The 16,414-nt window shown below is 36.8% G+C and overlaps 1 pseudogene across 1 annotated transcript; it reads right to left on the reverse strand.

The window, feature by feature from the left end:
* Window positions 1-6,930: 6,930 nt before the first annotated feature.
* On the reverse strand, window positions 6,931-8,218 carry LOC101022198 (annotated as a pseudogene). The gene has a single exon (XR_646208.3). The product of XR_646208.3 is annotated as an acylphosphatase-1 pseudogene (transcript).
* Window positions 8,219-16,414: the final 8,196 nt, after the last annotated feature.

The following is a 16,414-nucleotide window of genomic DNA, read 5'->3' on the forward strand; positions in this document are numbered from 1 at the left end:
GTATTGCAAATTAAAGCAAAATGTCCATCAAAGTTAGGCACTTACCCTTCCACAGGAACTGAGAATCAGGAAAACTACCTCCTTAGATGTTTATATTTCCAAGAGATGGCTCTCAGGCTCTTAAGGAGAGACTGAGATATAAACATTTATGGGTGAAAGAAGATTTACTTATCAAAGGGGCAGATAAAGGATTGACAATGGCAAGTTTTCTAAAGTAACTGCTCCAAGAAAAGGGAGGCTACGGGCCTACGGTCAGGTTTTGGCTGGAACAAATGATAAATTATTTTGGCAGTATTGAGCTTTCTCAAGAAATCTGGGGTTATCCTAGGGACACGATCTTAGGCTGATAGAAACCACTAGAGGTTGGTCAAGTCTCTTAGTGCAGGAAGTTGGACTAAATCATTCACACCAAGAATTGTGCAGCTGTCACCTGTTTACTTGATATTTGATAGCAACTTAGAACTAATCTGATCAGAATGCACCTCTTAATTGCTTCCCAGATATGACCTTATCCTAGTTTGCCCTACATTGTTATATCTGTTGCCTCATATTTACAACAGATCTTTTTTTATCCCCACCCACAGTCTAGCAATCAATTAGCAAATCTGGGTTCTAATTACTCTAGTTATTCTCTCCCTGTCTACTGCTGTCACTCTGATTCAAAACACCATCATTTATCCTCTAGGAACTCTGGTCTGACAAATGCATATCCAATGGAAATCACTATTCCTTCGGTCAAATGTCCATCCCAGGTGTGGCTGGGCAGTATCTATAGGGGTCTGTGATGGGCAGGCACAGTGACGTATATTTCTAAGGTAAAAGCTAGTTCATTGAGCTTCTAGGGCATGAACTGTAATTTCCCAATCTGTGACATCTCCCCTTCCTCTTACAGTTTCTCTGGGCAATACCTATTCTTTGGTTCTTCTTTCATATAATACTTTAAAATGTAAATATAAAAGACAATGTTTTTTATCATAGTTTTTAATAGGAACTAAAACCCTGGACAAAAGTATAGAACTGTGAACAAGTAAAATTCAGGTATCAACCAGTAAGGGGAACTCCTAGAGGCAGTTTCAGGGTGCACATTCCTACAGGCCCTTGTGTACTGACCATGCCCACAAACAGCCCTACTGGGTACAAGACCCCAGAGTGATAAAGATGTTCATATACCTAGAGTAAGCCTTAGTGACCCATGCTGGCCCTGCTAAGCACCATTCAAAGACTCTATCTGTGATAATTCAGCATTGCCTTCCAAGTATGGTCTGACTTCCTCTTCTGGAATCCTCTTCTGGAATCTGCTTTTGCAATTGCCAGTGACGATGAATAAGTGCATAGTCTACAGTGCATGTTTAAGGCATGCTTTAAAAAGCACATTATTATTTCAAAAATTTTAAAGATTTCTAAAAGAGCAACCTGTGTGAGTAAATCCCCATAACACCTTGATTGTTAACGGATAATAAAGCTAATTATCATTCACATAATCTTTGCATTTATGAATTCTAATTTCTACAGTGAATAACACTTCATCAAAATAGCTTCTGACAATTGGCTCAGTTGGAAGAATTCATCTAAACACTTAAGACAGAAAAAAATAGCTTTTCATTGTGTTGATGGAGTTTTGAGCCTTAGTCAAAATAACTGAGATATTACAGATTAAAAAAACAAAAGGAAAGACACATTGGAAATTGTGTTTGATTAAAATGTAAATTTCTTATTGTAGTGATGTTCTTATTTATGGCAACACATTGTAACACTTCAGTTTGGCAGCATTTGTTGACCTATCTCTGTTCAGCAGCTAAAACTTAACACAATAGATGCAAAATTGTTTTTTTAATTTACATTTTCAAAAGAAATAATCTAGGTCACTTTTATGTTACTTGCATGTAAAATCAACTCCTTTAACAGAAAACAGGCATCTTTGAAAATATTGCCAATTTTCTACCTCAGAGTATGAAGATTATAAAAGTAAGAACTGTGCATGATTTTTAAGCTAATAGCTAATTCTTACTTCTTGAGACATTTATTTTCCAACTTATGGATCTACCAGATTTTCAGTTGCTTTTCTAACTTGTTTTCTACTGCCCTTGGGTGATTTCACTGTTTATTGGTAGCCAATTCATAGTAAACAAAGACATTGAGGTAGAAGGCAAACTCAGTCAAATTCCCGGGTTTTCCAGTAATAATTTCATTGGAATTAATAGCTGATAGGTGGTTTGTCCCTTTACATGTACCCAGTTTCCTCCATATCTGCATTGATCGTTGGCAAAAATAACTGAGAAATGATTATAGTCGAAAAGAGCTTACTCTTATGAGGTTAATGTACATTCACAACATAAGCCAGCAATCTTCCTCCTAGACATTTAACCAAGAGAAACCCAGGCATATTTCTACACAAAAACCTGTGTATAAATATTTACATCAGCTTTAGTTATTGCCACTAAAAATCAAAAAAAATAACTGTCCATCTGGTGAATGGATAAGTCAGCAGCATATAATGGAATACAACTCAACATTACAAAGGAATGAATGACTGATACATGCACAATATGGATGATTCTCAAAGACAGACTCAAAATACTGTATATCATATGATTCAACTTAAATGACATTTTGGAAGAGACAAAACTGGACCAAAACAGATCAGTGGTTACCAAGGACTGTGAGCCTGGAAGGAGGATAACTACAAAAGGCCACATGGAACCCTTTGGTGGTGATGGAAAATCTCTATACTTTGATTTCAGTGGTGGTTACAGAATGCGGCAAACATTTGTCAAAGTTCATTAGAACTCTATACATGAGAAGGTGAACTCTACTCTACATAGATTATATCTGAGTAAACTCCTTTTCTTTTAAAAAGTACAGAACATTGTTTTTGACCTTAGGGAGCTTACAGATGGTAGATAAGGCAAGATCAGAGAAAAATATGATTCACGATGTGTGTATGTATATACATACGTATTTAAAGTAGAAGATCTTACAAGACATTTGCTGTTATAACCTCCCCTTATGTGATATCTCTTGGGTTTAATTATGAGGCAAATGGAATGTAAAATTACCATGTATGAAGTCATATTTTCTGAGGCATTGCTAATTGTAGCACTTCAACACTCAATTACTTTTGAAGCGTGTGAGAATGAGAATGAAAAAGATTGAGTTTTCTAATTGTGGTTGGCGAAATCTAATCAAATTCTCAGGAGTGAAAATAGATTTTTGCATCAGTGAGACTTGCCTTGTGGAAAGAAAGGGTACTCTTTTCTAGGGTTAATCTTGTAGTTGTACATGATGTTACTTTATCACAGTTATGCAGTTATCTTATCACTTATCACTGGACCTGCAGTGAAATCACTGGAAAAAAGACCCAAAATTAATATTTTGGATGGATGACTTCCAACTTTTAACTGGGTTATAGCAGATGCTCCATACTAAGCTATGCATTCAATTATATAGGTTTTTCTTTAGTTTCAACAAAGTCTCCTGGACCCCTGGTGCATGCTGTCTTGATTCACCAACACTTGGCGGTGTAGATCAGTAATCTCCGTTTCTCCTAATGCATTTCAATACTTCTCTCTCCATTCCCATCTCTCTGGGCCCTAACTGACAATTGAACTCAGAATTGCAGCTCTCAAGGTGCTTGCAAAGAGGTATAATCTGTGTTACTCCCAAGCAATACCTTCCCCAAAATCAGGCAAAGAAGATAATCTATGAAAATTACCTCAGTGCAGCATGTTCCAAACGCTTTAAATAGACCCACACTGGGAGGTACATTTTGCATCATGACCCAGTACACACAATGGAAGTAAATATTAACATATTTATCAAAACACTCTGATTTTTCAGTTTCAAACTATTCTTGTTTATTCTATTTTTTTTAAGTTGGTTGCAATGTGCTGAAATAATTTTACCCACTATCAGATGCAAACTGTAGTTTGAAGATCACTGCCATAGAAGATATAAAGCTTACCATTCATCTAAATATTATCTAATCTAAATAATAGTTCACTAGGAGGCATTTCACCTTGGCCACTTTAAAAGTACCCCTCTAATCCCCCACCCCCATGGGTCTGAATTTCTTTTACTGAGTTGTACTTTGGCTTAACGCTATAAGGCAATATGAGAATAATTCCTATGTTAATCTCTGATAATGCTATTGAGAACTTTGTTCACTACACTACACAGTCTCCATTCTATAAGGACCAAGTGTAGAAATCTTTCTGTTTTCCCTGTAAGAAATAATGGTGATTAACCTAGGATACCAGATTATTTCCCCTTATTAAAAAACATACTGTGTTTCCTTCCTCACATTGCCAGTTAGAAGCCCTAGTTTCGCATCGACTGTCTACCTCTAACAAGTACTTGGGGTTTTGTAGCTACAATTTGAGGATTTAATCTCACTCCTAATTTAGTTTTACTCTCCTGCCCTTTATTTTTTGCTTTGTGTCACATGTCTTGCTGGTCTAACATTCATTTTAACTTGTTTTTTAATATCTTTGTGTGTGACTTTAAATCTTTGTGAAACAAAAGAGAAAAAGATAAAGAGGAAAGAGCAAAGGAAGAGAGAGAGAACAGTCTCCATGTACAGCAAGAAGACTCAAGGTTTTTAGGTCTTTATTCCTTATATTTTCAAACTAAAATTATATGAAGGTACAAATTCAGAACACTTTGTCCTACCTGTATCCGAAACAATAATTATAAGAGAAACCATTTTGTTGATATCTTAAATTTAATATTAATTAATTGTATGACTTTACTTAAGCTGTTTCCTATGCAATATAAACAATTCCTGGACCAGTAAGGAATAACTTCAGGCAAAATCTGTAATTGTATATGATTTGCCATAATGCCAGAGTGCAGCATTTTCTTCAGGGCAAAGAAAAGTGTTGAAACAGTATTTGATGCCTAAACTGAAAAGACAGTTTCTTCTGAAAGAAGCAAATAACAGGCATTTACCAGTGGCCAAGGTGACTGTGGCTTCAAATACATTTCTGAGTAACGAAATGTCAGGATATTAGAAGACAGATAAAATCAACCATGAAAATGTGTGTTTGGCTCTATTTCTTAAAAACCTTCTTGAAGTAGTTCAAAATGAAGGAAATTATTTGGTGACACCAACAATGAAGTAAAATTAATTTTTTGATGATGTTTTGGAAAATCACGTCAAACTTAGACTTTTTAAAGTAACACCCAAGCTGAAAGGTTGATTTATTACATCTATATTGGTAGAGTAGATTAAATATTAATATCTATCCCACTATTTTTGAGCAGATTTTATGATCTTACTATACTGTATTTGTTACTTTCAGGATACTAGTACATAAGTAATCAGTGGCAACACCATTTTCTTTAGTAGCCTGTCTCTAAAAGCTAAATGAACTATTCCGATGCTACTTTGACTTCACCATTTCCCTTTCCTACCCTCGATCCAGTTTTTCATCACAACTACATGGTGATATCAAACAACGACAAAAAGCAGACAGCAGGAACAAAAATAATCTTATGGAGCAGTTTAAAAACAAAGATATTTGTACATATTTGGTAAATAGGTATCTCAATAAACAGTAACAGGAAAAGAGATTGATAAAAGGCCTGTAATTATGATGTACAACATCAATTAATTATTTGAATACTTTATCTGCATTTATAAGGAATAGTCTATGTATGACTAGGTTTTACTTATGCCAAGAAATTAACTCAGTAATAACGTGACAGTTAATAAATAACTTTGTTGGAGAAAGATCTTGTGAGAAGGGATTGCTTCCACCATCCTATAGCACTCTCTTTTTGGAATCATGCCTCTGTGCTCCCCTGGTTTACCTCCCAGATCTTCCAGTCTTCTTTTATTGTCACCCTTTAGTCTCCATTGGCTTTGACCCTCCCTCGCTGCCTCAATCCAACCTCTGAATGTTGGAAGTCTGTCAGCACTAAGTTTTGGCACACCCCTACTCATAATACATACTCTCCCTGGATCATCTCAGCTATCACTGGAGTTTCACATACCATCTACTTGGCTCCCACATGCACATTCTAGTTGCAACAATTCCTATGCACTCTGACTATCATAATCATTCATTCAGTTAATATTTATTCAATTATTGGGTATCCACAATATACTAGGTATTATCTTGGGTACGGTAGATATAACGGAGAGTTGACAAAGTCCCTGCCTTCATGGGGCTTATTTTTAAGTGGGCAATCAGGTCACAAACAAAATAAAGTAAAATATTCATATATGTTGGAAGCATTCATTGCTAGGGAAAAATTAAGCAGGATATGGGGATAGAGTGTTGAAGTTGAAGGTAGAAGCTATTCAAGTTGAGAGATCAGGGAGGAATTTCTAAAGAGGTAATATTTGATCAGAGACCTGCATGGAGTAAGCCATAGAGCCAAGCAAAGATCGTGGGAAGAGGCTATCTAGCACAAAGAACAGTGAGTTCAAATGTTCTGAAACAGGAATGGCATGGCAAGTTTCCGTGATGAGTAAGAAGACAAATGTGCCTGAAGCAGAGTGAATGAGGGAAAGAAAGCAGGCAGATGGAATCTGAGAAGAGAGTAGAGGCCAAAACAAGACTTGTCAGCCATTATAAGAACTTCAGATTTTATTCTAACGAGGATACGAACCAATAGAGGGTTTGAGCAAGTGAATGGTGTGTTCTGAACTAGTTGCCAACTTGCTGTCTCTACTTGAATGTCTCACAGGTATTTCCAGTTTAACATGCTCCACACAGAACTTTTAATCTTCCCTCACCGAAAACAAAATATAATCATCTTACTCCTTCTTCACTTCCCCCCATTTTAGCAAATGATACCAAGAACGATCCAATTTTTCAAGCCAGAAACTTGCAAAATAATTCTGAATTCATCTATCTCCTTTAGCTCTCATAGCCATTTCATGCTAGGTAAAAAAAGGAAAAGCCTATATATATATATATATTTAGGTTCTAATGTTTTTATTGATTAGATTTGTGTATAATTGTAATCCTTCCATCATACAGGTAATATATAATAACATTCAAATAACTGACACTAAAATAACTTATTGACTAATGCTAATATTAACACACAATAGTTCTATCTCTATTAACAATAAAAACCAAACCACTGAGTTTATCTTAGAAAACTTAAATTCAGGCCATTCTTTTACAATTTGGAAGTCTGAGTAATCCAACTTTAAGATGACTTTCTCATTGTTGAAGTTTGCTTTGTCGATGTGTGATTTGGGACTTCCCCTTGTTTCAAGCCATTCCTGCATATGATGCTCCTTGAAGATGGGATCTTGCAATTGTCCTTGCACTGTGCTCCGGTCAGTGTTCTGGACCCAGCCTACCAATCCCAGCCTTTTACCCTCAGCCTGAGTATGCTTATGGAAAAACACCCCTTGCACCTTCCCAAAAATATTGTAATCCACTACTCTCAGGGTGTCTCCTTCTGCCATGCTCAAACCCTCCTTGTCTTCCCCACCGGCCGCCAGGATCACTCTGGGACCACCAGGCCAGTGGCTCACTAGCACCCTATACTTTTTATCTTCAAAACAGATGACTCTTCTACTTGCTTCTCTGTGCATCTCACAGAGAATGTCACCAACCTAGTCCAAGCTGTGATCATCCCTAACTCATGTTTCTAAATCACATCACAGGGGACAGATCTTTTATAATTTTGACTTTCTATCAATAGCTTTCCCATGTTTAAAGGAAAAGCCATCCTCTTTGCCATGATCTACAAGGCCCTGCATGATCAGTTCCAGGGCTAGTCTTTTGCTGTTTCACACACTACTTTTTCCAGCCTTCCTGTGCTCCAGCCACACTGACCTTTATCATTTCCTCACACACATCTTTCTGACCTTAGGGCATTTGGCTTACTACTCTTCATCACTCTCTCATGGCTGGCTCTTTCTTATTCCTTCCATCTTAACTGACATGTCTCTTCCTCAGGGAGGAGTTCCCTGTCCACCCAATCCAGAGTTGTACTTCCCTATTATTCTCTATCACAACACCCTGTCTTTTTTACTTTATGGCACTTCTCAAACTTCATGAGAGCAGAGACCATGTCTGTCTCATTCACCACTGTGTACATAGTCCCAGAATCATTCCTGGAGCACAGTAGGTACTTAATAAATGTTGAATGAAGGACAAGTTGGTATTGATGTCTCCTTGTGTCATGAAAAAATGTTTGCAGACATCCAAGATCACGTATTGTTTTAAAAAAATAAACATTTTTCTAAAACAACAGCTGGAAAAAATAATAAAATTAAAGAATTAAATCTTATTACCCATTTTACTTGTATGTAAACTTGGTTACATATTTCCAAGGAGGAAAAAAAGATTCTAAGAAATAATTAAAAGTAGAACTAAAAGAGCAGCAATTTTTTGAAAACCACACATTTCATGCATCAAATATTTTTTGAATGAAAGGGATAACATTTGAGTCTCTTCTGTGTCCTAGATACTGTCCTAGACATGTTCTTTATCTCACAACACTCATTCTTACAACCATCCTGTATCTTAGAAATCATTGTGCCTAATTAATAGATGAGAAAACTGAAGCTCAGAACTGTCCAGTGACTGGCCTGAGATTATACAACTAATTAGGGCAGAAGCAGAATTCAAATTCAGCTGCCAATTATGTTGCAGATACCATCTGAAAAAAATCTATTTTTTTCTAATCACAATATTTGAAAAATCAATAAATGCCAATGCCATTTAACCAAAACTTAAAACATTGAATGAGAAAATGTTTTACTTTGACCTACACCATGAAAAGAGAAAGGGAAATATACTCTTTGGGCACTTTGGCAAGCACAGTGCAGAACCCGTAACAGGTCAATGACTGTTCATCATTTCAAAGATTTCTCAAATTTTAGTTATGCATTTCTCTATCCTAAGGTAAACATTCTTTCCATTAAACCTATAATTTTATTTTTCCTTGCATGAATTCCCTTAATTATTAGTTTCTTTAGTAATAACATTCAGTGTTTTAATGACAGTTAGTACCTATTAGCATTTTTGTAAGATTTTTCAATGGCAAATATACCACCTATATCTTTATAAGTTAGTCTTCCAGTAGCCATTGAATGTATGATGGAAATAATCTATTATTTTCCTGAAGTTGAGTTTCTATTTCCTATTCTTGTTTAGTGAGCTCAAATGTGCATGTAAAGTATACACATCTGACTGCCCAAGATGGGTGCATCTTCCTGGTATTTCAATATTCTGAGGAAAAGATGTCATCAATAACCCATTATGAATTAAGTATTCCGTCTTTTTTTAATCTCCTCACAGTTCCTGAAACATAGTGGCACTTAAATATTATTTGTTGAATGAATGAATAAATGTATAAATGACCGAGTGAATGCACATGAGCAGATGGAAGATGTACACAAATTTTTACTTTAAATATCAAACTCTCCTGTTCAGCCAGAGGCTATCAATTTTTTTAGGAAGTTGTCTCTTTTTCACATTCTTAATATTTTATCATTTAATGCTTAAACCAATTTTTATCTTATAGCTTCATATCCACTATAAAAACACTTCCTATTTATTATAGAAAAAAAGAAAATATGTGTAAGAGACAGAAAATAGAAATGATCAATAATGTCCTTCTTCTCCCACACATAGCCAAATAATCTACAAATTAAAAAATAGCACTCAGTACTAAAAAATAGTATTCAGTATTTAAGAAGAATGACAAATTTTTTCTTATCTAAAAATACAATATTAAACATACAACAAACAATTAAAATGCTCCTTTTGCTTTCCAGTTTGGTATTTGTTAATCCCTTATTTGCAATAATATTTGCTGTGTTCTATTTATAACTTACTATGCATCATATACTGAGATAGGTTTTTTGCAGACATGGCACTGTGTGCTCTTCATAAGGACCTTTAAAGGAGGTACCATTCTCAACCATTTTTTACAGTGAGGAAACAAAGGCTTAGGAAGGTTAAACAAAGGCTTAGAAAAGTTAAACAATATAGAAGTAATTCAATTCTGACATGAGATGCAGCTGGGATTCTAGCTTAGGCTAGTCAGACTCTAAAATCTACACTATTTCCCCACAGTACTCGGCTGTCTATATTGGGTAGAACTACAGGATATTGCCAATATTCAACCATTTTAGACATTAAAAATGGAAAGTGTATCTTATTCTATTTAACATAAATATAACTCCTTTCTGTTATTACTCTAAAATCAAGTTCCATGACTTGCACAGGAATCAAAATGTCAGGTTAAAAGCAGGTATGAGACGATGGGGGTTCAAATCCTGGCTTCCCTGGTGGCTAGCTGTAAGACCCTGAGCAAATCATCTTCACCACAGGATTATTTTTCTGTTGAAAAAAATAGCATTACCCTTCCCTGCATACTTCGTAGGAATTCACTAAGAGAAAAATAGAATATATAAAACTGTAAAGGATGTAAAACATAAAGTGATTATTATAAACAAACCTTCTAAATAAGGAAAATCCAACAAGCCACATTCCTAAGTAACAAATGTGAAAGAGGAGAATTAGAAACTAGTGTATAAGGCCCTAAAGAGCCCTCTACAGTGCTGTTTGCTCAGTTTTTGATAAGAGTGTCAAGGCCAAAACCAATCCTTCAGAACTCTGTAGCTAGTGATTCTGATAGTAAGAATCAATAACCTAAATGTCAACCAGATGATTCAAAATGTTTACACAAAAAATTGGCTTTATATGCAAAACCTCATCCCCATTCCTGGAAAAGAGCTCAAAGCTGTGTAAGAAATTGTTATTGGTATACTATGTAAAAGCCCTAATTGAGATTTCAAGAAGCTCCGAGCATTCTGGGCATCCTACATAAATCCAAAGAGTAAGAAATATTTCTACTGGCAAAATATCAAATCCCAAGAACATGTGCCTAACCTGGAACAGACTTCTTTAACAAGGACTTAGAAGAACTCTGAGCTGCCCTTGAGGATTCATCTTTTTCTTTTCTTTTCTTTTTTCCTTTTCTTTTCTTTTTTTCTTTTCTTTTCTTTTTAAAATAAAGTCTTACTCTGTCGCCCAGGCTGAAGTGCAGTGGCGTGATCTCTGCTCACTGCAACCTCAACCTCCCGGGTTCAAACGATTGTCCTGCCTCAGCCTTCCTAGTAGCTGGAATTACAGGGACCTGCCACCACACCTGGCTAACTTTTGTATTTTTAATAGAGATGGAATTTCACCATGCTGACCAGGCTGGTCTGGAACTCCTGACCTCAGGTGATCCACCCACTTCGGCCTCCCAAAGTGCTGGGATTACAAATGGGAGCCACCACACCCGGCCCTCTTTTCTATGCTTTCTGGAAATGTCAGTTATACAGCATGAGAGACTCTTTCCCTTCTCCAAAAATATTTTTCCAGTGTGATTTACACTCAAGATTTTTCTTCCTTCCAGTCCTTTTGGAATGTAAGGTAACATGAGTTAACATATTTTCTAAACAATAAAGCCCTATACAAATGGAAGAAATCTTTATGATCACTTCCTGAGCTAGACATAGAAGCCACAGTTCTCTCTGTACCCTTCATCCAAGCAAGAATTTAAGGGAGAACTTAACACATAAGTTATATAAAGATTTATATTTTTTATTTCTGCTGCAATAGAAGAAGATGTCTTCAACTATTAGGTTTATATAACTAAAGAATTTGTATAGCACATTGATCCAATTTTAAATCTGGTTTGAAGTTGGCATATGTGCTTCTCTCATTAAATAAGGTAAGCTTCAAAGCTCCTGCGTATTTTTTAAATTCCTAACTTGAGTCCATTTTCTCTACATGATTATTCAGAATATTTTCCACTCTATTTATATCTGTTTCACGCTTGCCTTCACTACCCTTATCAACGACCTCACCTCCTACAGTTTCTTCTATGGTAATATCTTCCCTCCCCTACCCGTCGTCTCCTCATCTCTCCTTCTCAGAAGAAGGTGGAAATTTCTTCCTTTCCAAGGTAGACTCTTCCACTGGGGGTTCCATTTATTTCTATATACCCTCTCTTCCTTTTCTCCTTTATCTTCACACATTCCCATCCCATCAGATGGGATTCTTCCTTATCCCTAAGAAGAAAACAAAATAAACTAGAAGCAAACAAAAAAATAAATAAATAAATAAGTGTTCCTCCATTTTATTCCTCCTTTGAGTTACCATTCCATGGTACATATTCCTTGACATCAAGCCCTTAAAAGAGTTACGTACACTCATTTCCTGAACTTCTTAGCCATGTGCTGTTAACCCTGTAACATGATTCCTATTTACCCCTTTCATTAATCTTCTAAAAGTCCTGTCTCGGAGATCTTTAATGAGCTCTAATTATTATCTAATTTTCTTAATCACCAACCTACAGGACCTCTTGGCAACCCAACATTGTTGACCACATCCTCCTAGATATTGTCTTCATGGTTAACTCTTTACGCTATCTTAACGCTAATTCTTCCTTGACATTCTGACACTTTTTAAAGTTTTTCCTTTCCTTTTCTTCACCCCTTAGATATTGATTTTTCTTACAGTTGCATTTTTAGATTATGTGTATTTTCTCACTATACATAATCACATGGATTTGTGCTTTAATTATCCTATTTGTACTGATCATTCCAAAATCTTTAGTCTGTCTTGGCTTCTCTCCTAAGCTCCAGATCCAAATTTCCATGTCTGTTTTGGACATGGTGACACATATACCCCATATACTACTCCTCAGACTCAACACATGTGATTAAGAAACCGGGTTCACTAGCAGACAGAAGTCACCTCAAAATCTGACCCTACTTTTTTATAAGCTGTATTACTTTAAAGAGGAATTAACATCTCTGAGCCATATTTTCTCATCTATAAGTTTGTATTTATAGATGAGAATATGTATTTATAGATGAGAATATATGGCTTGGAGAAGTTAATTCCTCTTTAAAGTAATACATTTCATATGTTGTATCTATATATATTGTAGACAATAAAAATGTTATAAGGATTAAATGAAATAATACATATAAAATGCTTAGTATAATGTTAAGGTCATACTCAGTGCTTAACAGATAAACTGCCACTATTATTATTATTATTATTATCATCATCATAACCATCATTTTCTAGTTTGAATTTATTACAGCCCAGCTGCCTCTCCTCCTCTATTTCTTCTGTCTCTGAATAGCGCAACACTCTCCCAACCATACTTTGTAGAATTCTCAGAGCCTCTAGAATTCTCTAAAAACCTTTATCTGTTCCCTTTTCCTCCAACACCCCCTAATCTAATCAGTCAGTACATTGTGTCAATTATTTCTCTACACTGCCTCTCATACCCACAGCTTCCTATTTATTCCAACAGAAATCATGCAGTCCCTATTTCAGTGCTTCACCCCTGCTGCCTTGGATTATTGCAATTGACTCCTAACTGGTCTTCCTAAACCCATCGCCAACCCAAACCACTATTACTGTCTAAAGAGTAAGTGCTCTTGTTCCTCCATAATCAGACCCAAGTTCTCCTTTATCCTCCCCACCTCCTGAGCCCTCCTGTCCCCACCTGAGTGTCTGTATTCCTTCTTGGGCTTCCTGCCTTATGTTTTTGTTTACACCATACTCCTAACCTGCAAACTCCTTTCAAATCTGACTGTGGAAATGCACATACATTTACTAGCCCACCTCCTCCACGAAGCCTTCTCCAAAGTGCTTGTGAGACAAAGCAGGGACTTCCCTCTCAGTGGCCTGCAGGCCCCCCAAGCATGGAAATAAGGGAAAATGTTGAGCTCTTTCAAGAGAAATTCCAGGTACCTAGCTAGCCTTGAGAAGTTAAGCAACATGATAAGCATGAAGGTTAAATAGTAACCTAAAACAATAGCCAAGGAAGCTAGAATCACAAGATGTTTGGTTCCCCAATAGAGACTAAAGATAACATCTTCATATATGTCTCTGAGTTGTTTTTCAAGAACCCAGATCCCCACCAAACAACTTGTCCCCCACAGTAGACTTCAGATAAGGAGAACTGGGATTGAACTCTGACCATCACACTTCGTTCTCATTTTATTCCTGAGGAGCCTGAAGAAAGTCACATTCATGAACCAGAACTAACATTCTTTTCTGCTGATCCCAAATTTTCAAGCAAGGCTTCTCTTCCTTAACCAGTTGCAAATCAGAAGATCATTGAATATACCTATGACCTACAAGCCTGAGCTCACTTCAAGATATCCCACCCTTTTAGGCCAAAACCAATGTGTAACTTCCTTACACTGATTTATGATTTTGCCTATAATTCCTGTTTTCCTGAAATTTACCCTTGCCTTTAAAAAGCCTTACCTGCAAGCCTTGGGGAGGAGTGGGGTCAGGATTTAAACACCAGCTGCCTGAACTTCTTGGAGCCTTGCAAATAAACACCTTCCTTTCTACCACAGCAAACCTCACTATGTACATCTGGTCTTATTGTGCCAGGTGAGCAGACCCTGGTTCAGTTCTATAACACTCATAGCTAATATTACCTGATAATAAATAAAAGCCCTAAGATGTAATGACAATATGATCTCAATTTATACGTGTACTTGTACATGATATGCAAATATACTGAATAGAAATAGGGCAAAATGTGAACAGTCGTCCTTTACAGGTTCGATGATCTGGAGACATGCTATGAATCTGAGAAATTCTTATTTTGTTTTGTATTTTCTAAATTATTCAAAAGAGCTAATGTTTATTGAATGCTTTCTATGTACTAAAATCTTTACATGTATTAACTCATTTAATTTTAATCAGACCCACTGATGTATTTGCATTATCGTCCAATTATTGAGGTATATGGGGGTGAAGCAACATGCCCAGAGCCATGCATCTGGCAAGAGTAGTCGGGCTCCAGACCTGTGCTCTTAAGCACTCTGCTGAACTGCACTAAGGATTTTAATAATTGGGGAAAAAAAAATGTAGTTTTAATTCCTTTTCTTCTCCTGTGTCTGACCTCCACCCACTCCTAACCCAGACACCACCAAATTCCAAATTTTCCTTCCATTTCCTTCACAGAGACCAATCTCAGCTAGGTGTTAAGAAGAAAAGCAATCTGATTAAGAAAATTTGCATGAATTGTTAATTAGCAATTGCCATCCTGAATCCTAATTGCATCTTAAAAAGGGTGCTTGTTAACGTAAGTGAATCCCTAATTAGTGGAATTTCTGTTCCTATGACTAAGCGACTACATCTACTACTGACAGTGTGCAGAGGGGCAGGAAAGCATCTGGGAAAAGAGGATTTTCTTCTTACTCCTTAAAGTCGAAAGGCTGCCTCATGTACAAGGTCTCCCTCAGTCTCTCAAATTCATCCATCTTCCCACACAAGAGTGGTTCAAAGCACCACTAAGCCCTACCCTTAGGCCTATGTAAAAGCCTATCATTCTGACGCTGCAGAGGCTACCAGAACCAGGCTAAGAACCAAAGGTCACTGTTTGTGACACAGGAGGCTTCATAAGGAAATGAAGACCCAAAGAAACATTTAAACCCACGTTTTCTTTATAGTAGGTTTGATGAAGGGTGTACAGTCATAGAGAAATATGATAGGGCAAAGAACATGAGGTAAGTGTAACAAATGGGAGGAAACTTAGCAAGGTCTGTTTGTTCAGATTCCTCCCTGTGTCCCTTCGTCTTCTGAGATAAAGATGCTGTTTTCCTCCAGATACCCTATGGTAGGCATCTCTCGCATGAGGGTCTTATGACCTGCTTTAGAGGAAAATGGAAGGGGAAAGTCAGAGAGCTCTTCCTGCTTCTGTAAATCCCTTCAGCTTAAAATATTTCATATGCCAAGGTGTTATATTTTTGTAACTAGCAAAAGAGTCTGGCTGCTCGCTGCTGATAGAAAGAAGCCAAAATAATAACAAGACGTGATAGAAAGCGAAACTTTGTTTTGCTAGCAAGGGGAAGAGTGGGCAAAAAAATTTCACTCTTTAACTTGTGGTAGGAATGCAGGAGTTTTTAAAGAGAGGGTTTGGGGTGCAGAAGAGGCAGGGGTTGGGGGGCGAGGACGTCCCAGGTGGCATGATTTGCTCTGATGGCTCATCGTGAATGATTGTCCCCCATCTGGTGAAGGGGCCCATCTGGTGAAGGGGCCGGCACCACCATGTGCTTAATAAACACCTACATAAATAAATGCACATAAGGTATGGGAGCATAAAGTGCAAAAGGGAAGAGAGTAGAGAAAAGAAAACATTTTGAGGCTGTAAAACACATTTGTAGTTTATCTCAGAGCTACATCTTGAAACTGGGGAGAAAGGAGGAAAGGGGGGAAAAATTTAAACCTGATTTGAGGCTAAGCTGCTAAACTGCTCAGTTCCATTTTGGGGTAGCATCTCCTGAACCCCACGTGATGTCATCACACATAATCAAGAGGGAAATGCAATGAAAAAAAATGTGCCACTTACCCTTGTAAGTCCTCACATTATCTAAAATAAGCTTTATTTGCTGAAATTAAAT

The sequence above is a fragment of the Papio anubis genome, chromosome 6, assembly GCF_008728515.1.
Source record: "Papio anubis isolate 15944 chromosome 6, Panubis1.0, whole genome shotgun sequence".
In the NCBI taxonomy this organism is placed as follows: domain Eukaryota; kingdom Metazoa; phylum Chordata; class Mammalia; order Primates; family Cercopithecidae; genus Papio; species Papio anubis.